Raw genomic sequence first — 24705 nt, forward strand, 5'->3', positions numbered from 1 at the left:
TTGTTATATATAATTTGAATACGTCCTTCTACGTAAACAAATATCTGCCAGTTTATAGAGAAAATTCATGATACCACACGAGATCACATCGTGGAACTCCCTTGACCATTTGCACGCAAATATTGACACTCAAAGCTTCTTCGTGAATGAAATCTGAACTGTTCCTTTCAATTACATCACTCACAGCTATTTCGCCGGACCTTCAGCAAGGAAGGTCGTAAAGCATATATAAGCATCAAGAACTATTTCATGACCGCAATCCTACTTTAATGTAGATAACACACAACGTTCTTATTCAGAATGCGAATTTTCTTCCAAAACACTTCATTGTGTGCAAAATGTGTAACTTGTATTTAGTCGACAAATTATATGACTAGGATTTTGACACACCAAAATGTAAATTTTAAAAATTATCACTTAAATTCTGTTCGTTTAGTAAATCAATTTCAAATACATGATTTATCTTATAGATTATTCTACTCAGAATGTGTAACTCGAATAAGAGCGATCATACCTCAAGAAAAAAATATCGAGAGTATTGTGGTGCATCCTGCGATAAAACACTAAATTTAACATGAATAAATACTTGGATGCGCAAAGGTCAGTACTTACACTCCGCTACTTTTTTTTTTTTTTTTTTTTTTTTTTGTTAGCTTGCTTTTGTGGAATCTTGTGACATAAAAGACATCAACATCTTGTGATGTGTTAACGTCTAGAATTAATATTTCTTCAATTAATAAAATTCCACAATCCATCATCTCGTCCTGTCTGGCCGAAGACCATTTAGGTTCTAGCCTATTTAGTCAACATAGGTATGAGAGGCTACTAAGCCAGAATGGAAGGGATATGTCCAATCCTTTTCCCCTATGGTTCTAAAGGGTAACCTCTTTAGAAATTTGAAATAAAGCTAAAGTAATTATGTAGATCGAAATTATGGTTTACGGATACAAAGTACACAATAAATGAGGGTTAACTATGCTATCATTATACAGTTAGTCATTTTCGCCAGTCAATTCGTATTTGCGATATCGGAATCGCTACAACTGGAAGTAATTTCTAGCTCCAACTTGAAATTAGTATTGAAACATCGCCTTTACAGCGGATAAATTGTTTCAATCTCGTAAGAAATATTATCTCAAACCTTTGTTAGGCAGATTCTACTTCGCTGTATCTAAAAAATCTAATATTACCGCGTTACATTAGGTGAAAATGAGATAAGATAGTTTTATCTATGAAACTGCTACGTATTAGCCGAGTTGTCTACAAGATAAGAACAGACTGTCTTTCTCGAGAATATGTCGTAATCAGAGCCCTGCGCGGGCCGGGTGCGCCCGTTTGGCCTGGCCCGGCCCGGCCCGTTTCAAGTAATATCAAACTGGACCGAGTCCTAACCGGGCTAACCGGGCCGGGCACATTCCGGGTACATGTATTTCCGGACCGAGCCGGGCCGGCCCGGATACTCTGAAAGACGAATCGGAAACTACCGTAATGTTGTCAGCCTATGTTAATCGTAATGTGTTTGGGAAACTGACTCTTTATTCAAGACTGCAAAGTACTGTAATACTTCTATTATTACTACTTCTTCTACTACTACTACTACTACTTCTCTATTACTACTACGACCACTGCTAATACTACTACAACTGCTACGACTTCGCGTTAGAGTTGACATGTCTGGTGGTACAGAATTTACCTTCTAAGTACAGAAAAAAAACGGAGAAATACTAATTATTAGGGCCGGTCTGCGTAGAATGTAAACCGATGCTTGATCTACGAGGGACAACGGTGGCTCAGTAGGTAAAGCACTCACATTTGGTGCTAGAGGTCGTCGGATCAATCCCTGCTCATGCTATGTGAGCTTTGTGGTGGACAAACACCGTGTGCGTGGGAGCTTTCGGGGTGGTCCCGTTTCCTCCCACTGTTTTCATTCCACCAATTCATCCCATCATCATCCATACGGCCTGAGCCGTAGTTACCTAAAGAACTTTCGATAAAGTCAAGTACTTGACCTACTAAGTAAATTTGGTACGCTACCATTAGATCACGGAGGCCGAAACCGTGAACTGGCATGTTCATAAGATCAGTGCAATTTGTTACAATGTTCAATTAGCAAGGTAAATACCAAATAGTGTTACATGTTCCTATATTCTTCATAGTACGATACTACAAATATAATAAAATATAATGATCAATTCACCAAGAGACGTCAGGGTCTATTAGGTGTTCCTGGAACGGTAGCTCAGTGGTTGAGCGTTCACCTCTAGTGCATGGGGTCCCTGATTCGATCCCAGCTCACGCCAAGTGTACTTTGTAGTGGACAAACACCGTGTATGGGGGTTTTCTCGGCGTTCTCCCGTTTCTTGTCACTTTATTCATTCCACCATTTCATTTATTTCTCATCATCACCGTCTCCTTTAGCCTAGCCGGCATAACTGTGGGACGTAAAACTCAAAGATTTAATTTTCATAGTTTTGTTTTTGTATTACTAGTAATAGCAGTAGTGGTACTTGTTGTCGTATTAGTATAGCAATGAGTAGTAGTGGTAGTAGTAATAGTAGTAGCAGTGGCAGCAATAGTGCAATTAGCACTAGCATTCGTAATCGTAATAGTAATATTAGCAGTAGTTGTTGTAGTATTAGTATTACATACGGTGTAGCAGTTTTACATATCTTCTCTGTTACTTGTAACGCACTAATGAGTGTAGTACAAGACTTTTACGTCCATGAGCTGTATTATTGTATAATAAACATGGCTGGACAGAGCAAGTACAGATAACAAATAGACAGACAGAACAGGGATATAGAAAGCAAACCTTGTATATAGAAGGTAATCTTTCACACGATTTTCCCATTCCAGAAGGACAAATGGACATTGCAATATTATGGCGACACATTTCTCTCCATTGAATATTGAAGGATTGACTTGACATATAGACTTGGTTGTTCTCAGGCCGGTTACGCCCGGCCAAAGATTCGGGCCGGGCCGGGTCGGGTCGAGCCGGCCACAGAATACAGATCCATCCGGGCCGTCTTCGGGCCTGGGTTTGCAGGGCCCTGGTCGTAATAGCATGGGCGCCGATCCTGGAAGGTCTGTACCCCCGAAAAGTTTGCTTAATCTCCCCACTGATCTGAATATTTTTACTTGGATCATTGTTTAGATATCTGACAACGACACATACACACCTGATCCCCTCCTCTCCCAAAAGTTATAGAGAAATCACCGTTGACAGTGATATCCTGCTTCGGAAAGAGTGTTTTCTGTTGGAAGAGATCCGTCTCGTTTCGTATTATCCTATCCCGAAACTTCTATCTCATCTCGTCTCGTGAGCAACCCTACATACTGGAGGTAATTTTCCACAGATGTGGGGATGGCGGTAATATAAACATTTGTAAAATAGTATTTCCCATACTCGTACAAAGCACCTTTAAAATGTGAGAATATTGTTAGTTAACGGAAAAATGTCCAAAGATGATATACAAATAAATATATTGGTCGATAAATCTTATTAAGCTGAACAAAATGATTACATGAGCGTAAAAGCTAATGTTGTACGAAGACCATGCAACGTATTGACATAAAATTCATTCTAAAATACCTTCATTAAGCTCTTTATTATACCAGGAAGACGACAATAAATTACATAATATAGTTAACGAGATATAGCTTTAAAATGTTATTAATTCTAAAATTTTAATTTCTGTTTAATAAAATATTATCCAAATATAAGACATATCAGTCGACAGATCATACTGGACTGAACAAGGTAATATGCTTGAGGATAAATTGGAGATAACATGGGTAACTTTTGAGAACAAAGAAATGAACTTCAGTGGTGCTAATAATAATAATAATAATAATAATAATAATAATAATAATAATAATAATAATCATCATCATAATCATTGCCAATAATAATAGACAGTTTTTATTTTGCTGGAAGTAAGTACTATTTATTTACGTACTGTGTATGTAGTAAAATACACTGTTAACTAGCAGATTGCTGTTTTGTCTTTTTCTTACGGTAACGCACTCTTTACGCATACCAAATTTAAATCAACGACAGAAAAGTTAAGTAAACGAAAAGAAGAAATGTTATTACACCACCTGAGGGAAATTATTTTATTAAGAGATACGGACTAACTCCTGCACTAGTTGGGCTTGTAAGAACTGTTAAGATTTTATTTGTTAGACACAGAACTCTAGAATATATGACATAATAATATTATTGAATACTATATGCTGTGTGAAACAATAAATTTTCAATTTTCGCAAATCTTTTCATTTAAATTTATTTCTTTCGTAAAAAGCACAAATATAAGACTTTTAAAACTATCAAAAATCGAAACTTTAAATTTATATTTCACAATTGTAATTCTATTCAACCGGTATAACTAAATATTTGGCATTACAGCCCAGCTAAGAACTACTGTCAATAGGATTCCAGATTGCCAAGTGACCGGTAGTTTACTAGCTGTCCGGTACTTTTGTCAGGCTCAACTATGTATTTCAATGTTTAAAATACAATTATTCTTAATCTGTTTCCAGTACTATGGGCTGTGCCAGTAATTTTACTTTTCAGAGCTGGCAGCCCTAACAGTCAACTAAATGGAATTTAGCTTGAAGTGATGACTGGTCAGCAATCGACTCCCAACTCAACAGCGTTTTTTAGAACGAAGTTGATACCTCTTAATTGTAGTAATCAAATGGTTTTAGGTTAATTCAAATAACTCTCAATCGCTTGACGATACTCGTCAATACTGAAAATTGTGTGACTAAACGGGAATAGAATTCGGGACCACATACAGAGATACGCGCACTAATCTCTCAGTTTTAAGTGCCGGATACTATACGATGTTTCTGTAACTTAAGATTATCAATACCGGATGGAGGAAGATATACTCAGAAAGCTAAGGAAATTGAGAAAGATAAACACGCCAAGAAAGCATTGCGATGGAATTAACCGAGAAATAAGTAAGTTTCCTTTAATGTTGTCCTTAAGTAGTAGCCATCATATTGATTCAGTTTTACTCGGGGTTAAGTACGAAATTTGAGAGAGGATAATGGGAAATTCTCTTAACATATTTTATAATCAATGGTATAATCTACTTTTATCGGTGGAGAACCTTGCACCTTTCAAAACAAAATTTGAAATTATTCTTCTGCTCGGAATTAGAATGGATCAAAAAGTATATCTTTAGAATGACAAACGAAACAAGCAGTTTTGTGTAGTAGTCGGATCCCAGCAGAGAACCATTTAACATTGGCAATCCCTATAACGCTTCGCAAATAGTGACAAATTGTGAATGTATGTACGTAGGACTTCAGAGATGCTTTAACACCTCGCTACGGTATATAGTGGGAGTTTTTATACAACTATCAGAAACTAGTAGAAAATGACACAAAAGATCTCTAAATGGATTAGACTCGTAAGTGTGTACGCATTTCATGGCCAAAACTAAGATCTAGATACATAAACGCCAGACTAATTACTGAATGAATAATACTTTCCATGGCTCTTTCCCCAGAATTCTTCCAAAACGTCATTAGCTTTTAATCACTTTGATCACTGCAAACGTTGCGTGCAGTGATTAAAAACAATGTGAAACATTTTCTAGTCAACCAACGAAATAATAAAGTGTACAAACGTCAAGTGTTCAGGATGGCTCATTTAAGTACGATATAAAATCGCATACGAATGTTTGACACCTATAGAATCGACAAAATTTATCACCTGATCGACTACAAATAGTGGACAACGTTACAAATATTACTCAGAAAAATAATTCTGTCAAACTATTTATTTAATAAATACAGGGCGTTATCACTTTCTTATTTGCAATCTAAGTGCCTTACGTCAGGGGTACTTACTAGGTGCTAACGACGCCAAGCACGTCATTGAAATCTCTCAGATGAGTCTAGAGAAAATAAGTTCGAAACTCGAAAAACCATATAAGAAGTAATTTGCATAAGAACAACGCCTTGATTGTATCCAGCCAGAGTTGGCTCAGTAAATTTAACATCAGGTAATGCTCTTCTAGGGAAACAAATTAGGTGAACTTAGGGTGTTTCATGGATCATGCAAGAGAGAACCTCAATCACTTCTTAAAACTAGGAAGTTTCTTCCTCTAAGGACAGTGATCCCTGTAGTAAATGATACAGTGTGTAACTAGTGATGAGCGCAAGAGTCTTGGTCTTGCAGTTTTTGCAAGAGTCTTGCATGCAAGACCAAGACCAAGACCAAGACCAGGAATCCTGATGCAAGACCAAGACCAAGACCAAGGGGTGCAAGACCAAGACCAAGACCAAGACCATACCTGCAAGACCAAGACCAAGAGTCTTGCACAAGTACCAACACTACTTGAATTTTTTGTAGAATGTAAAAAGGAAGGGGAAAAATCATTACATCTTTCACGTGAACTTCTTGGCTCCAGTAAAAATACCGCCGGAGTGAATGTGTTCCCAGTAGTTTATGCAATCCATGTGAGTCGATCTGCTCCTGTAACATATAGCTACAGTATGTCGTTTTTTGAATCGGTTGTTCACGAGACGACCGACAGCATAATTCTATGAATTGTTACAAGCTATAATAACTTCAGTGTCTGATTTACTTTGGTCATCATTTGATCATTCACGACGGCCCATGATTGGATTTTGGGAAATCATATGAAGAATAGTTGTGTCCATAAGAAGTGGATAAGCAAAATTAAACTAGAGCATGTTATAGACACGGTAGCTCAGTGGCAGAGCATTCACCTCTGGTACATGGGGTCCTGGTTCGATCGCAGCTTGCGCTATGTGAGTTTTTTTGGTGAACAAACATCCTGTGCGTGGGTTTTCCCGTTTCCTCGTACTTTCTTCATTCCACCATTTCTCATCATCACTGTTTCCCTTAGCCTCAATGTTATAATCGTGGGACGTTAAAGTAGATATTTAATTTCATTTCAAAAACATATTAATGGTGTTCTTCTTCCAAAACTAACGGGAAATGTAGTATTGAACATCGGCAATTCCGTACACCATAGGTGCCGACTACATGGGTATGGCCTTGGCTCTGAGGTTCAAGCATCCGTTGGAAATTTTTAATGTGTACTTATAAAATTAATATTGAAATAACATTTTCATGACATTGACAAAAAACTTAGCGCATGTGACCGCAAGTTTGATTTCATAGGTGGATGCTTATACGTTGAATAATTGTTTATCAATATAACTTATAGCCCCCTTAGGTATACGGCATATCTAGGATTCAACGATATAACATTATACAATAATAAATAATCTATATTCACAACTGAGAGTGATTTCGTACTTATTTCAAATAACTTGAAGTTTGATGCCGTTGTTATGTATTTCTAATGTAGTCAAAAGTATTTATATAAATTGAGCTTATATAAAAAAGACAGACAGTTGAGTCGTTTTCAGTTTTCACTCAAATTATTCTAAAATATTGGGGCCGCGGTGGCTCAGTGGTAGAGCGTTCAGCTCTGGTGTTTGGTGTTCCGCGTTCGACCCAGCCCCCGCCAAGTGAACTTTGAGGTGGACAAACACCGTGTGCGTGGGTTTCCTCGGGGTTCTCCCGTTTCCTCCCTCTTTCTTCTTTCCACCATTTTCATTCATTTTTCATCATCACCGTCTCCTTTAGCCTAGCCGGCATAATCGTAGGACGTAAAACTCACAAATTTAATTTAATTTCATATTCTAAAATATTAAGAGGTTTAATTATTATTATTTTAATTTTTTCTCTCTTTTTTGGTCAATGTTGCAAAACATATCATCATCGTCATAATAATAGCTATTCTGCCATTATTGGCAGGTCACTTGCTGCAGCTGAGAAGCTTCGATGACTGTGGTCCTCAGCTAGTCTCTTCGTCTTAACGTAGCAATTTTCTGTCTTAATATCTTTCTTCAACTACAATCTCCTTCGCCTCGTCCCTCTAGCACGTCCCTCATAATACAGTTCCTCCTCAGCCAATGTCCTCCTCGTCATTACATCTAAAATTCTTCTTTTCTCCCCTACTGCTACTATTTCTAAAATCTTCGCATTCGTTTTCCGTTCAACCCAGCTGATTCTCTCCTTTTTTTCTCCATGCCCACATTTCGAAAGTCTGTTTCATCGTTTTTGCGTATGTTCTTATTTCTGCCCCATACAGTACATATTAGAATCAGTAAAACAAAATTTCAATATTTAATTGGGAGTTTGTTCAATACAAAAATAAGCTAATCGTGGTTGGAAAGAAAAAATCTGACGCCTTTAGAGTGTAAAAATAATTTTGCAGTTTATGGTATTTCAGAAATCTGTGCCGTCTTGGTTTTCTTTCATGCATCTCACTGTCAGGGATAGCCTCCCCAGTTTGGGAACCAGTGGAGTATTGGATCTGTTAAAACATATAAAAATATTACGAAATGTTGTGATTTATCTTATAAGTAGTGAAGCGTGATCACCCATTGAAAAAAAAAAAAGTAAAGGTCATCGCCTATGTTGTACAGTATCATCACACGTACACGAAGGTAAAATAGGCCCTATATTACATTTAGAAACATACATTGTATTTCCCTCACTATTGACGCAATGTAGGATTTATTATCCCTTATATCCAGAGTAAAATTTACTTATGAAAATCATAGATTTCTTAAAAGCAAAACTTGCAAGACTCTTGCAAGCAAGACCAAGACTGGGTGTGCAAGACCAAGACCAAGACTAGGTGTGCAAGACCAAGACCAAGACCAAGACCGAGGGTTCCACTGCAAGACCAAGACCAAGACCGCATGTGCAAGACCAAGACCAAGACCAAGACCACCCGGGTCTTGGTCTTGGTCTTGCATTTGCTCATCACTATGTGTAACTTTGGTGTGCTTAATTCTGGGTTCGACTATCGGAAAGAAGGCACAAACACTTTTAGTTTTGGACTCAGCATCGTTGGCTAACTGGGAGCCGATATACTGACTAAATATCACCCAACCAAAGGTCACCAGGCTATACTCCCACGTGAGATAAAAGCACACAGAATTAAAATTAATTGTTTGTTGTTTCCCTCCCCCCAAAAAAGCGTGATACTCCACTGAAGGAAGCGAGAACATGAGTACAAATAATCCTCGTCATGTACTTTTGTGTGTTCATTCCCACGCAGGGCCTTAAAGGCTTGAGAGAATTAATTATATTATACATCGACAGGCCCGTATTTTTTTAAGGAGTGATACCGGATGTATGGCGTCGAGTAAAATACATAATTAAACTTCATATTGTCAAAAGCAAGAACCAAACGTTTGAAAATGAAAAAAAAAGTTTCAGTGCCAAATGAAATACATTTAAAGATGATTATGTTACTAACAAAGTAGCTTAATCTAAAAATTACTTCAAAAAAAAGTCTCACAACATTTCTCAAACACGCTTGAGGAAATTCCATGGATTTTACGCACTCGCATCCTTTGATACAATCTATCAGATTGTTTGCCTTTTGAGTTAGAAAATGAAATAAAACGGCAGTTTTAGTTTAGCCGTTCCATTCCATTCTGACACCGCTCCGTAAGGAGAAAAAAAAGTTAATTTTGACCGATAAAGATTGTATTGGACCATGGCCTTCAGGCTAAAGGGGTCGATTAGAAATGATTGATGTAAAACAAATGACGGAAGGACAATATGTACACCCATGCTCTGAGCGGGATTCGAACTAGCAATAAACAAGTCACATCATCTCCAGGTGAATGCCCTCCTAGATCGTTTGAGGATGCCAATTGGCTCCGGAAATCATGTATTGCCAGACAACAATTATATCCTAATAAATAAATAAACTATGAAATCAGAACCAGAGCTACAATTTACTATATTTATATGACGTGTACCTTAATGTTCAGAAAAGACAAGGATTGCTACGAAGTTAGGACTTCAACCCTGGCTTATGCCCTCAGTTAGGTTCAATAGATCACAACTAATTAATAGAATGCAAGTAAATGACGATTATAGCATTGATGGTGTGAGAAAAAATGGGAAGAAACGGAAAATTCTGAAAGAAACAATTGACATGCCGTCTACTACACACATTATGTGGTCATCCTATTATACCTAGGTACTGATTGCCTCTGATTCACATTATACGATCATCGAATCAGGGAGTCTTCGTACGAGAAATGAGGCATTACTGAACTGTCTTGACCTCTGCAACACATTTTTCGACCAGAGCGTCATTCAGGGAAAGTCCTATCAGGCTCCATCCCCCAAACAAAATTTGAAATCATGCTAGTTTTCACATTCTAAGTAAATGTATATCTGATTAAGAAAATATGAGTCCGAAGTCCACTTTTACTTTTCACCTGAATTACACAGTAAAAGAAGCATAACAATATTCATTGCGATGCCTTATTCCTTTCGTTTTTCGCAGTTAGGGGATACTACACCAACCTTTGCTTCTATTCTTTGGAAAAGGTAAGTAAACTTGATGATAGTCACGTTTCATATATTGAAAATTTCTGTAGACAGTAGTCAGAACAAGAGAAGTGTTGTCTTCTGAGACTGGCATGGCATTCCAGCAAAGGAAGAAGATAAAGGACGCTCATCAGTTCCATTCACATTTTAGTTGACATTTTCAAGATAGAGAAAATTTTAACAATATCAAAATTTCTCTGCGTAATTCTTACTGCTAGTACATGCCGACAATAGATTCATCATCATCAAAAATGTCTTTAAATCAATTATCAAGCTGTACGCTCAGAAGACGTAGTAGCCAAGAGTGACAGTTTGAAAAAACATCAATCTGTTTATTGAGTATTATTTCTTTACGTACCACAAAATTACACAGATAACTCTTATATTTCAGCAACATTTTGAGGGGGGAAAATGAAAAGGCGGGGATGGGATTGATGAGCACCCTAAACACTTTCTCAATTTTGGAGCTCCATGTGAATGACAGATGCAAATTTGATCCACAATCGAGATGATTAAATTTGTAATATGATGATTCTTCTTGCTTCTTGGTTAACATTTTAGCGACTTCTTAAATGCTACTTTCTTTACAAGTAGTATATTATGGCTCAAACACTTTCCTTATCCCAACGTCGTATCAAAATCCTTCTTTAAAAATCTGAATGAATACGATTGTGTTTTTATGACAGTCTTCAAATATAAGATATTAAATTGTATCCTCGGATTATCATTATCTAACACTAATTTGAATTACCAAAGGTTTTAGTTTGTAAAGTATTTAGAAATAGTTTCAAGTAATTTGCTGGAAAACAGCTCGAAATATGCCCCTGTGGCTACATCTCTGAAAATAAGAATAATATATTAACAACAACCAGAAGCATTCTCTTAATTACTGCTCAACTTACGTAACTAAGTTACGTGATCTTGGTAAGTATTGACACAAAACATGAAAAATGACAATTACTTTTAAAATAATATATATTTAATTACCTGGTAAGAATACCAAAAGCACCAATTGGATTTTACTGTTCAATCTTCTGCAAAAACCATGCGCTAATTTCATACGAAACTACGAAGCAAAGAGTACAAGCGTACAACAAAAATATTTAGGTTAAGGAATTTCACACTATTTCACTAAGGAAGAACTAATATATCAAAGTTGCACTACACTCGTTTCAGTGAAAATAAACATGTATCCACCAAATTATGTGTTTGTTTTCTTGTTTACGTGCACTTGATGTATAAATAGTGGGTGATTGTATGACACAAGGAAACGTGATTGTCACTTTGTGTTGTTATAGTTTGCATGGCGATATTCTCGCCGCACGGGACCACCGCCTGCTGCTTGGTGATCAACACAGTCAACTGAGACTCAATGCCCCTCTTCGACTCTTCCCCTCTGACTCCTCGGGTGCGCCGTTCTTCAAACTCGACACGCACAGCGCACCTGTGCCTCGCAGAGCCACCAAAAGCGGTGCCGCCAGCAGAGAGAGCTCTGAGGGAGATAGAAAATGCAGGTGGTTGGTTGTATACAAACCCTTTACAATCTATATTTATCCTTCCTCTCCTCTTCTTCTCGGTTATGTACACTGTTACGGGCGACAATGAAACTGAAACCGAATACAGAATGAATTTGCCTGATGAAAATCGACCGAAGATTCTTGAAGAGATTATATATATACAGTGGTGCTATTCTAATTTTTAACAACCGGTTCTCTCTCTCTTTATATATGGAGAGATAGATAGATAGATAATTTTCTTAGGAAACAAACCATACAAGATAGACAAAGGCACTTTTTTTTTTTTAATTTTTACTGGATACCACAAGTGCTTAGTAGTGACTGTAGTATTCCAATACAAGGTGCTGTGACGAAACTATGTACTTGGCACTGCGAGTATCTTGGAAACAAGTTGTCCAAACTAGATTATTCTCTCAAAGTATTAGAAAGACCTTCATTCAGCAATGGATCGACAATTGTTGATAATGGTGTATCAAATATAAATAACCCTCACCTTTCACTCTTATGGTCCCATTTCTCATTCTTGATATCTGAGCATCATTCTTGATTTCCCATGCGTGTGCGTGTGTTGTGTGTTTAGGTCTGGATATAACAAACAGTTCTAAGAACTCAAAATATATTAACGACCGGTTCTAACGAACCTGCTAAATAGCACAGCACCACTATGAAATTCCTTTGTCTGATAGATTTTTTATCGAATATTCAAATGAGTGTTGATTTTCGAATATTGTAAATATTTATTTATTTATTTATTTATTGTGTCCCATGCGATCTAAGTGCTTCTCGTAAAGGTTTAATTTTTAATTTTAATTTTAACCCGTCAACGCCCAATGTCATCTACAGGTGACACTACTTTAAAGACATCTTCTTGTTCACCAATCGTCCACCAATGGGGTCCTAGTGAACCACAGTAGCAGCAGCTACTTACGTATGTATGTTGCATCACCACACAAAAAAGTTTCGAAGTTGATGTACTGTACCAGGAAAAAGACGCCTTTCAAGTAGTGTCATGTGTAGGTGGCACTGAGCGTTGAGGGTTAAGAAAAAAATAATCTTCGAAACTACATTTATACAAGTATAAAACCATTTTTCCGTATATTGTAATGATTTTGGTAGAGTCAATAATGGACCGAGATTTATCCCCTTCACCAATTTATTATAAAATTTGATAAATACAAAACGTCTTTGATTAAAAAAGAGTACAATACTGTTTTCTCGTTAATGTCCAAGTAGATGGAGAATAGGTGTTTTGCACGGTGCCCCTTCTCTCAAGGCAGTCTCCAAGGCAACTGCCGGTTCGGTGAGTCTGGAAGGATAGCCCATGTTGTGATGTGAGGATCCTTGCAATATATTCAATTAAATACATGTGCATAATTCTTTTTCTGAAAAACTGTGTTCAAAGAGTTAAGCCGTCGTCATAAGCAGACGAAGAATCAGTTAATTTGTGTCTGCAGAAATAAAAATACATCATGATATTGTATCTAATGCCACGATAAGCCAATAAATAGCTATTTATATATCTTTTATTTTTATTTTTATTTTTAAAAAGAAAGCATCCCATCATCTTCTCTTTCCTGAGATTACCAACTACAGAAACTATTTCTTATAACTAGAACTGAAACTAATTTTAAAAACCAAAGTACCATAAGTAATTTTTTAAATCAATTTTTTGCAGAACTGGTAATAAGTAAGTGAACGTAGAATTTTTGTAAAATATGTAATACAGAGAACTTATTTCACTTAATAAAATTTTAAAATAAGTTTTATAATTTTTAAACTTGCAAAAAGTTTCAAAAGTTCAAACCTGCGTGCACTTAACGCACTCCACGACACCTCGAATACCTTATTTATTATTTGCATGACATCGTCATAAAAACGTGAATATAAGCATGAAGATAAACACTTAGATATACAGTATATTGCTTAATACAAGGTATGTATATTGGTTAATAAATGCAAATACCATAGTATCATTTAGCCCTTCACGATAATATTGTGGTTAGTGCGTGCGCTTTTGGTGCACACGGTCCCGCGTTCAATGCCCTGCCCGCGGGAGAGAATTGGACGCATTATGGTGGTTCAAATTTAATCTTAAAATGTACGTCAACGTCTCACATAGCCGTGGTGCTGGAAAAGGACTCTTATTTTGCAACAAACGAACAGACAGCTTTAAATTTCACGTTTTCACTTTCGAAAGTGAAAAATTATTAACATGGAAAGGCATACTTTCTTCTTTTCTTTTTTAATAACTATTTCGCAAATATAATAAATTCAAACTTTGATTCCCAACACCTCATTCCTCTACCGGTTTCAGCAAAGCAGCATGTTCTTTTCAATACTCAAACAACTTGAAGTAATTTTATTTTGGGCTTATAATGTGTGTACTAATACCATGCGCGCAGACTACATGGGTGCTCCGGGGCTCCGGCACTCACACAAATAATCTTGTGGGTGCGCCACACCCACAAGACTTTTTGTTTGGACTCGGGTTTGAACCCGCTTCTCTAGCGTTTAAGTCAGCTGACTGTTACAGACTGAGCTAGGGCAGCCTAAAACTTATCCTTATAGTACCGGCGTATTTTACTTTATCATAGCACTGCCCTTTATGACATTGTTCATAAAAGATTTTAACTAAAAAGAAATAAATGAAATATCGAAACACCCCTGAAAACACATCCCCGCCATTGATATGCACCTACATAAATTTTGGAAAGTCGGCGCCGTTGATACAATTTCATTGTAACTGATCCATTTATAACGTTTACGAAATTACTTAATGGTCGGATAGACGAAAGAGTATACTTTCCTTTAGATGATGAGAATATGAAGATGTAAGTACATCAAGTTTTAATTTCTGAAATATTAGAGACTCGATCTCGCCATCAACAAAAACTTACTTATGGAAAACTTATATTACATTTTCTTTCGAGATGTAAACCTATAACCTAGTGTTTCGGAATATCGATTGACAACCACAACATTTTTGAGAATCTGCAATTACCACTTCTATAAAACTACAACTCAGTATTTGACGCAAAAAACAAGCCCAATTAGTTATTCTAGTCTCATTTTTCACGTTAAGCGAATGAGAATATTTTTTCATAACATCCGGGAAAAGGAAGCTAATACGTAAAAGCCACTTCCTCGATGTAACTCACTGCAGAAAGAAATGGGTCCACTGCCTCATCATTACTTCCTTCATTTGTGTATTTCAAGTTCGATTTACTATATTTATTAGAATTTATATATTTACAGATAATATGAAAAGAAAACCGCACTTGAAATATAATGTAGTAGCCCTGTATATTTTAGTCTCTACCGCTTTCACCTTTGGTGCGAGCAGTCCTGGGTTCGATTCCCGGTTGAACGTACTATCGGAAAGGTGTAAAAACCTTTTCAGGCCATCCTCAGTGAGATTTTTCCTGAGTTTTCCTCATATACACCAGGCAAGTAACGGAATGGTATTTAACATAAATGTCCCAGGACGCTTCTCTCCTTCCCCACTTTCCTGGACAGTGTGATTGCCGACGGACGTCATCTCTCGTACGTGACTGCCTTACAAGGCCAGAAATGTAAATGCCCAGAAATATCATTCTTAATCGTATATATATATATATATATATATATATATATATTTTAAAATTTTATCTTAAATGTATATACATTCTAAATACAATCTACATACTCGCTGAAGTGCCCATTCTAGGAGTAGCAGAATAAAATTAATCCATCAAACGGTTCAAAATGGTTTCTTCCCACCCCTGCGTTTGCTACATTCAATTCGCCGCCTCCATTCGAGGAACTGAAATATTCATGCAAGTTAATGAGATATGTTTCTATTCTGTGTATCAATGTGTATACATCAGACTTCGCCTTAGTTATTTATGCAGGTGTATATAAAAATAGTACCATGAACAAATAAACTCACTCACTTCCTCTTTTTGTCAGGGATTTCAAAATCGACCACCTCTTACGTCATGGTTTTCTTGCCTCATTCTCAGCAAACCAGGCGAAAGTCATAGGGAATCGACCAAGGAACCAATGAATGGGCGAAGACATTAGTGATCAGTATTGAACAGGTCACTGGATCACTTTGTTCAGCCAAAACTATGCCTTGCTTGTCGGACCCGGAAACTCAGACATGCCTGGTGACCCGGAAGCTGCCAAAATATCAGCTCTGTAGTGTTACAACAAAATCTCAAGGTAAATTAATGATGTTCAGTATCAGAACTCGAACATTCACTTCTTTGATTTCAGGTGTGACATTTCTTGATCAAGGCACTATGTCTTAACTATTTCCAATGTACCATCATGTTTATTCATCTTCCCATGTATAACGTAACTCGTTATACACAGGTCCTCAGTCATAATTATAGGTAGATTATATTAATGAAATCACTTAAAACAGTTTATGTTGCATTTAGCTTTCCTGGCCTTTATTTGGCACACACTTATTGAAATAAATACACACCTTCATGATTATGCGTATAACTCCTTTCATGATGGTTCCTGAATTATATCGTTTATTTACAAAATGTTGCTATGACAACGTAAAAACAAAAACTTATCACAAATTATATTACAATCAATTTTTATTCTATTTCCTTTTTCGTACGTATTTTCTTCTTCTTCTTCAAACTGGTTAGTGCATATTTTAAAATCATACATTGCCCAGAAATATAAGAAAAGATATTTAAAATTACACTGAAAATATAAGATGTCGAAATACAAGATGTCGTTGTATCATGTCGCCCGGACTATAGGATTTTCTTTTATTGGGTTTACAATTAAAAGAAAAGGATCCTGGACCGTTAAGTAATACATATATTAATCACTCGAGTTTTCGAATGCACCTCGTATATGTGAAAATTGCAATTTATATAAGTATATATCATATTTAATTTTATAACAATATTATCATCATATATATTTTAAGTTTTATTATTGACTTCATTTATTTAAACATTTCAACGACGACAAAGCACATTCGAAATTTGATTCACAATTTATTTAAATTTTAAGTCCTTTTCGGGTCCATTCAAATGTCCGTTACACGTTAATAATTATTTACTTGGGCATAATGTAAAGGTTTTGAAAAAGATGTATTTATGATACTCATATGGTTGTTCTTTGAATGAGGAAGGATCAAATGATGATTAACATCATAACAAAAATTAATGTTACGGTTTGAACTAAAGAAGTTCTTATCAAGATCATAAATGTACGAATGAATGATCATAGAATTCAAATGAAAAGCAAATAACAAAAAATATCATAACGGTATTTATGGTGAAATAAAACAAAAATCAATTGAATATATTCTTTCGGACGCCACAACATTAGCTTAAGTTACATGACCCATGAACTCGTTTAAATTGCATTGAAAGTCATAAATCGGAACACAATTTACATCTACAGTTCTCTGTTTCTTATTTTGAGAATTTGTACCATCTATGAAATTTCTACAAAATCCAATTCGAATGAAATTAGATCTAATGAGTACATGCTTCTTAAGTGTATGATTACTATTACTGTTGCTACCAAGATTAGGTTCGGTTACGCGATTACTATTACTGTTACTAATAAGGTTAGGTTCGGTTATCTTACCGGTAAAATTAGGTTCAGTTCTCATTCCTTTTACTGATGGCGAAATGCCGTGTCTCCTAACGGATCTGTACTTGTCCTTTGCACGATATCCACGGTAGTCTGTCCTACCACGGTGTCTGTTTCTTCTGTAATTAGGTTCGATTACATTACCGGTACACATGAATTCAACATTACTTTTCACATTGGTATCACACTTTAATCTCACATGGACACTTCGAATTTGATTTCGATTAAGGTTAGTTTGGTTCAGGTTAGTACTGTATTGCACCATTGATGGATTTTCAAAATTTTGCAATGTCATACCAAGATGATTTAAGTTAACGCACTGCATTACGTTCGGTGAAAGCACCATCTGATTGTTCACTACTACCATTTTGGTCTTTTCGTTGAATGAACATTTCAATAGCTCTAACTGAATCAAACAATCACTACAAGCATTGATGGGAACACACGTTCTTTTTCTAAATTTCACGAATACTGGAATCAACTTTCTTCTTGCTACATGAACCAATGTCGTGTACGTATCATTAGACGACTCTATTACCATTATTTCATCTCCAGAATTAATATCAAATTGAATATACTGGGAACACAAGCAACCAATAGCATTCACTAGACAATGATGACCATAACTTTTCGCACATTGATACATATCAAAATCTTCGTTACACGCAGCATCAATAAGACAATCAAAAACATTCGAATGAAGAGAAAAGTTAGGATAATCTGATCCAACCAATACAGCAGTATGTTTTTGCGAACACTCGGCAAATCTCACCAATGCAAACTCAGGATCTGCATTTTCTGTTGTTTCTATGGAAGGTTCATTTGGAGCACACATGTTAAAATGTGATGAAATTTCTTCAGTATTTGACAAATTTTCCTGTAACTCCTTACTTGGATTCGCAACTTCTGTAGAATTTTGAACTTCGATGAACCTACTTAGAATTTGTTCCATTTTAAGGTCACTTTGTTCAATTCATAGATTTGTCTGGCCGATTTTATTGTCAAGTTGTGCCATCTGTTCACCAAGATCTTGCTTTAATTGTCCCATCTGGTGACCAAAATCTTGCTTTAATTTTTACTTCAACTGTTCTGTCTGCTGATCGATTTTACTGTAGAGTTGTTTCATTTGTACCGTTTGTTGATCCATCCGGTCACCAATTCGTTCCATTTGCTCATCCATTTGACCACCAAAATCTTGCTTCAATTGCTCTATCTGTTGTTTAATGAGATCGGCCAGGTCAGAAAAGCTTATTTCCCTGTTGCCATCTGTTTCAGATGTATTTCCCATACCAGTGAGACTCGTTTTAATATTCCTCGGAATTTTTGTACCACTTCTCAACACGGTAAACTCCGTCTTGTTATCTCTTTAGTGAAATCACCTCGCAACCTTATAATTAATCTGTACTGTTGAAATTTATTATTTAGGAGATTGCCTACTTTACTTCAACGAATCACCTAAAGGTTCCTAGAGGCAAACCACCAAAATTTTATAACGTAACTCGTTATACACAGGTCCTTAGTCATAATTATAGCTAGATTATATTAATGAAATCACTTAAAACAGTTTATGTTGCGTTTATCTTTCCTGGCCTTTATTGTGGCACACACTTATTCAAATAAATACACACCTTCACGATTATGCATATATTTCCTTTTATGATGGTTCCTGAATTATATTGTTTATTTACAAAACGTTGCTATGACAATGTAAAAACAAAAACTCATTACAAATCATCCAAGGATATCATCAGATTAGAATCAATTTTGATTCCCTTTCCTTTTTCGTATTTTCTTCTTTTCTTCAAACTGGTTAGTGCATATTTTAAAATCATACATTGTCCAGAAATATGAGAAAAGATATTTAAAAGTACACTGGAAATACAAGATGTCGAAATACAAGATGTCGTTGCACATGTTGAAAAAATAATAGATGCTGTAGTGTTTGAACAGACTATACAAAAGATTTAAGTATACACTGTTTGAGTTCAGCGGCATATTTTATATTTTAAACGACGTTTCACTGGTTCTCTCGATTGAACTTTGACGATCGCTCAGAAGAAAAACATGTAGCGGTAGCTTATAGTTTCTGTTATTCTTACGCCTTTATACTCCGATAAACCTTGTAGTTATCCTCCAGTCGAATTCTTTGACACACATACAGACGTTTAAAACAAGTGAGAAAATAATATAAATTTAATGGAAAGCCATCCCTATATGTATGACAATGTTTCGTTGTCTCCATGTCTATCGAGATTACAGGGTCTGGTGGGGCTAGGGTCCGCCTCCGGTTTTTTGATTTACTAGTCACAAAATGCATGACCCAGTCCATCACTACTGGTGATAAATAAGAATCCTAATTATACATGTAATTGATCTTCAATGGTAGATTTATTAGAACTCGTACACTGTTAATACTTTTCTCCACCCTTCTCCTGTCTCAATTTCCCTTTCTTGGCGCTTACTGTTTCTCCGTGTCGCTGCTCCATGCGTGAGGTGAGTTTTGATGCCATAAATCAACCAATCGGAATTGGCTGCTCTTTACAATATAAAAGTATGAAAGCTATAAGGCTTTAGAAGTTATTCAAAAAAAATAAAATAAAATAAAATATAAAACGCGACAAAAATAGTCAATGTCATGTCAAGATGAACATTGTGGAACATTTGACAGCGTAATACAAAAACAAAGTGTTCAATCTGTCTTTTTTTTCTTTCTTTTTTTCACTACAAATTTTGATCTACTTGTTATGCTAATAGTTAGGTTCTTGGAACCTTAACGCATAACCGTAGTGTTACGGGACATTAACTCAGGACCCGCTAGGACCAGGGTGCGAAATCATTTGAAAATGGTGGGGGGGGGAAGAAGTTCAGCGATCCACATTAATGCTTCGTGGAGCCTCCAAAAAATTGAAATATTAATGATGATGATGATGATTATTATTATTATTATTATTATTAATATTAATAATAATAATAATAATAATAATAATAATAATAATAATAATAATAATAAGTGTTCAAACTAGTCGTAATTGTTATTTAAAAATACTTTAATGTTATTTATTCACTTAACCAAAATTGGTAACTTATCTACTGTATTTAATATACACTTCGGTGCGTATGGTCCAGGGTTAGACTTTAGTGGGAGCACAGTACCCTTGTGTTTACCATTATATTGAAGATTACATTCGCGAAAATAGCAGTAGATATATAAGTAAGAAATAATAGTCCCTGAGAACCGATGTCCTAACCAGGCATTAGAACTACTAACTTGAAGCGCTCCACCTGGCAAGCCATAGATTCTCATGAGCTGTAGAGTCAGATTATAGTTTTTATTATTATTTATGAAATTCTCGTTTCTTCGCTACGTACGTAGTGTTTCAGTTTGGTCGTTCAGATACACGGTCACCTTTGTAAGTCTAAATAATACTATGTATCTATATTGTATTATTAGCAAGAATATATTATTATAAATATTGATTTCAATACAAATACTTGATAGACAACAAAAAGCCTCAGCGGTAGAGCGCTCACCTCAGGTGGAATCATCGGCTGGATCCTACCTCGCGCCAAATTCTGCTTGTGGTATACAAACAATTGTGTGGGGGTTTTCTCGGGGTCCCCTCGCTTCCTTCCACTATCCTAATCAACCATTATAATTCATCTCATCATGACCGTCTTCCTTAGCCGTGGTGAATATTCATAGGACGTTAAACTTTAGAAAATAAAAGCACAAACACTATAATACGATTGATTTGCTGATTTAAGTTTAATGACCCTTTTCAGCAGCGAGGCTATGAAATGTGGACTTACAGTTTAAGGTGAAATCCGAACCACTGTAATCGTTCAAATGTTTGTCCTGCGGCATCTGTGACTGTCGCGATACTTTTATTACAGCTGTAGATGACTTACTGAACACCTGGAAAAACTCTTTCAGAAACAAGATCAATTCGATGTGCCATGCAGTGTACGCTAATTAGGCACGGGTTGACATTTCTTCTAATTTGAGCAGCAACACCTTCGTTTCTCCCAGTAAACACTGCATCCCCGTCCGAACTTAATCCAACCAGTTTTTCTTTAAGATTAAAAATATCTATGCCATCTTCGGAAAATGCTTGAATAATTTTCTCTTTAAGGGATTTTGCATCGGCATTTTCTACAGGCACTAATTTATAAAAACGACAACAAGGTTTATTTTCTTCGTCCACATATGTTCATATAACAGCAAGTGCTTATCCGCAAACCTGTTTGTAGATTCGTCCACTGAAATTAAAAAGCAATCTGTTTGTTTGAGAATTTTTACCAATTTTGCATGCAACTGGTACTCTAGAGAATAAAGGTCTTCATCTCGTCAATAACCGAACAACCGAAAAAGTTAAACACCTGATCCTTTTACAAATAAACTACGTTTTTTTTAAAACAGCATGCATTTAAAATTATTGTTTGTCTGAAAATTTTCTTTATAGACCTACTAATATTTTCCTATTAAGATGTCCCCCCTTACAGATTTTGGTGAGGGGGAAAAGCAAGTGTAAAATTTTTGGTGGGGGGGAAATCCCTCCCGTCCCCCCCGGGATTTCGCACCCTGGCTAGGACATCTTTATTCATGTGGAAATTCAATCAGTCATCAATGGGAAACCAAACATCTTCAAAGAGTTCACTGCCTGATGTTACTAACACCGATATTCTGTTTTACATCGCTAGCTGACTTTACATCGAAAGATTAATTACCTATTACTTTGCTGTTATTGAAGAAGTCTTTGTACTTGTAAATAATTTGTAATAAACAGTGGTAGCAACCTTTTAGAACCTTCACCCTTTAACGGTCTCACACGCGACGCTTTTAGTTTGCTTTGTTATTGCCTCTCTCAATTGTTTCGACCTTATTGGCCTCTCATAGTCAAAAAGGCTACTACAAGACATTGTCCGTTTCGTTCGTTTACCCACTACATGAAGTTACAACAAGAAGTAATGAAGATAGAATTAAGTACTTTGACTCAGGCGAGTTCCCTTTTAGGACGTTTAATTGTCAACGTTAGCACGGACATGTAAAAACACAGACCTTGTCAATGTCACTTTTGGATAATCGACAATATTCACGAAATCATGTGGTGTAATCACCATCTCCTCATTCTGACGTCAGAGGAACAATCAGGTCAAAAGCAATTGAGAGAGCACGATCTTGGTCTTTGAATCTGAACCACGACGCGGGACAGACCCTGCCTTCGATCCGGCATTCGATGCCATGGCTGATTGTCGGACAAGTCTTCAAGTATGGATTTCTATGAAACGCCCCAACCTGCAAGTCACTGGAACTTCGAGACAGCGCACAGTGGTCGGAAACTGAGGAAAAGCGGCCAAAAATAGATTTTGTTAACTTCATCTCCTATGGAATCGGTATTGATATTTGAAGATAAGAATATCTCCTGCTTCCAAATCCGGAGTTTCAGGACATAGGTATATTTTCGCTGTCTATAAAATGCATGTAAACATGAACAAATAAAAGTGCCGAAAAATCAGTAAAATATTAACCAAACAATATGATATGTTTTAATCAATTAGATCGTTTCCGACGTCAATGAAAGCGGTTGGATAGTACATTGAACGCAAATACATGTGTTTAGTGAAGAATTGTATTTGTTATGTATTGCCATATCATTAATATGATAGATTTGTTAGTGTTGTCTACAAGCTACATATACGCTGATGTTACTAGCTCTGCAGTCTAAGCTTATCCTTGTTTATCTGTAAAATAGGGTTTATTGAGTTGTACATAAGTAGTACAAAGGTTGACATTGGAAATAGCTTCACCCAAGTGCTCCTGAAGGACTCAGCCCCATCTAACTGCAAATGCATGATGAGTAATGTAGTGATCGCAATCGAGATCTGCTATCTGAGCCTTACAAAGGGAAAGGGCATATTGTCTTGTACGTAATTTGGAATGTCCTTCGTCCCTGAATCAATGTTGTAGTGAAAGTCTCATACGTAGTGCAGTGATAAACTATCAATCATGTGGAGCTGCTGTATATTACACGTCAATGCAATAGTATATAAGAAAATTCTATACTGAATCTTTTAACCTTGCCGAAACAAAGTAATCCTGAACTAAATTACATTCCAGTAAGTACTAGTGTTTCTTCGAAGATTGTGCGAATGCAAAACCGCGAACTTTAATTTTGTATCCTAAGGCCAAACACACATTTGTTTTACACCGTCTTTTCATTAGATGCACACACAATTAGAGGGAGAGCACATTGAACCTGTAACCGCTTCTCGGATGCATATTAAGAAGTGTCATAACTCCGTACTGGCTAGCGATGTCCAATTCACATAAGACGCCAACATGTTATGTTTTCAATTTATAAACTGCATGCATGATTCACGATGATAGATTTCAATATGGCGGTTTTCATTGTTCTATGCCATCCCCAATTTCTCCTCGTCTTTATTACTCCTCTACGTTGTTCCTTTGGTTATATTTTGCAGTATTTGACATTTATGCGAGGGGTTTCCACACTTTTGGACCACCCTGTATATATAACTGCGAGTATTGCAGCAGGCGTTCATCTAATCACTTTTACAGTAGTTGCAATAGATTCAGAAGGATAATTACGTATAGAGCGGTAGACAGACGTCCAACTTCCATTGTTTCGGAATAAACGATTTTTGCCGGCTTTTTCTCAGTTTCTTACCACTGTGCAGCGCCTAAACATCGACTATGAGTAAGAGGGAGGAGATTGAACTACCTCGAGTTAGGGTGAGACTGTTCTAAATGAGCTGCTATTCCTTTGCTCTACCATTTATTCCTTTAACGTCCTTATTGCTACCAATTTTCAAAGGAAATGTATTAGTTAATTACAAATTATTTTAACACCAAATTTTTATTAATTTCCCTTGTCTAAGTTTAGATATGGTTCTAGTCGCCAGAGGCTAGTGGTGGAGTCTCCCCCATTAAACATGTATTGTATTTCAAACAAATTTTGTGTCATTTCCCGCACTCCTTAGGTACCTCTCATTTCAATTCCGACATTCAAGTTGCATCGGAACAGTAGTCTATAATTATTCCAAGATTCAATAAAGACATTCGAAATCCATCCTGCAATTTTTTCTTCGTTAAAGCCAAACATACTCGTACACATACTACCACAACTCTTAGTT

General features: G+C 36.3%; 1 protein-coding gene across 3 annotated transcripts in view; it reads right to left on the reverse strand.

The window, feature by feature from the left end:
• The window catches only part of LOC145693395 (uncharacterized), a 398952-nt gene that overhangs the window by 233801 nt on the left and 140446 nt on the right, over positions 1-24705 (reverse strand). Inside the window, exon 1 of one of the 3 annotated variants that reach the window (XM_081769355.1) lies at positions 11408-11817. The exons of the other annotated variants lie outside the window; for them this stretch is intronic. The gene's annotated coding sequence lies outside the window, so the exon portion shown is untranslated. Of the gene's footprint in view, positions 1-11407; positions 11818-24705 lie in introns of those variants that run through there. 3 annotated transcript variants of the gene reach the window in all.

This window comes from Thermobia domestica, chromosome 8 (assembly GCF_964235325.1).
Source record: "Thermobia domestica chromosome 8, izTheDome1.hap1.1, whole genome shotgun sequence".
Classification (NCBI taxonomy): domain Eukaryota; kingdom Metazoa; phylum Arthropoda; class Insecta; order Zygentoma; family Lepismatidae; genus Thermobia; species Thermobia domestica.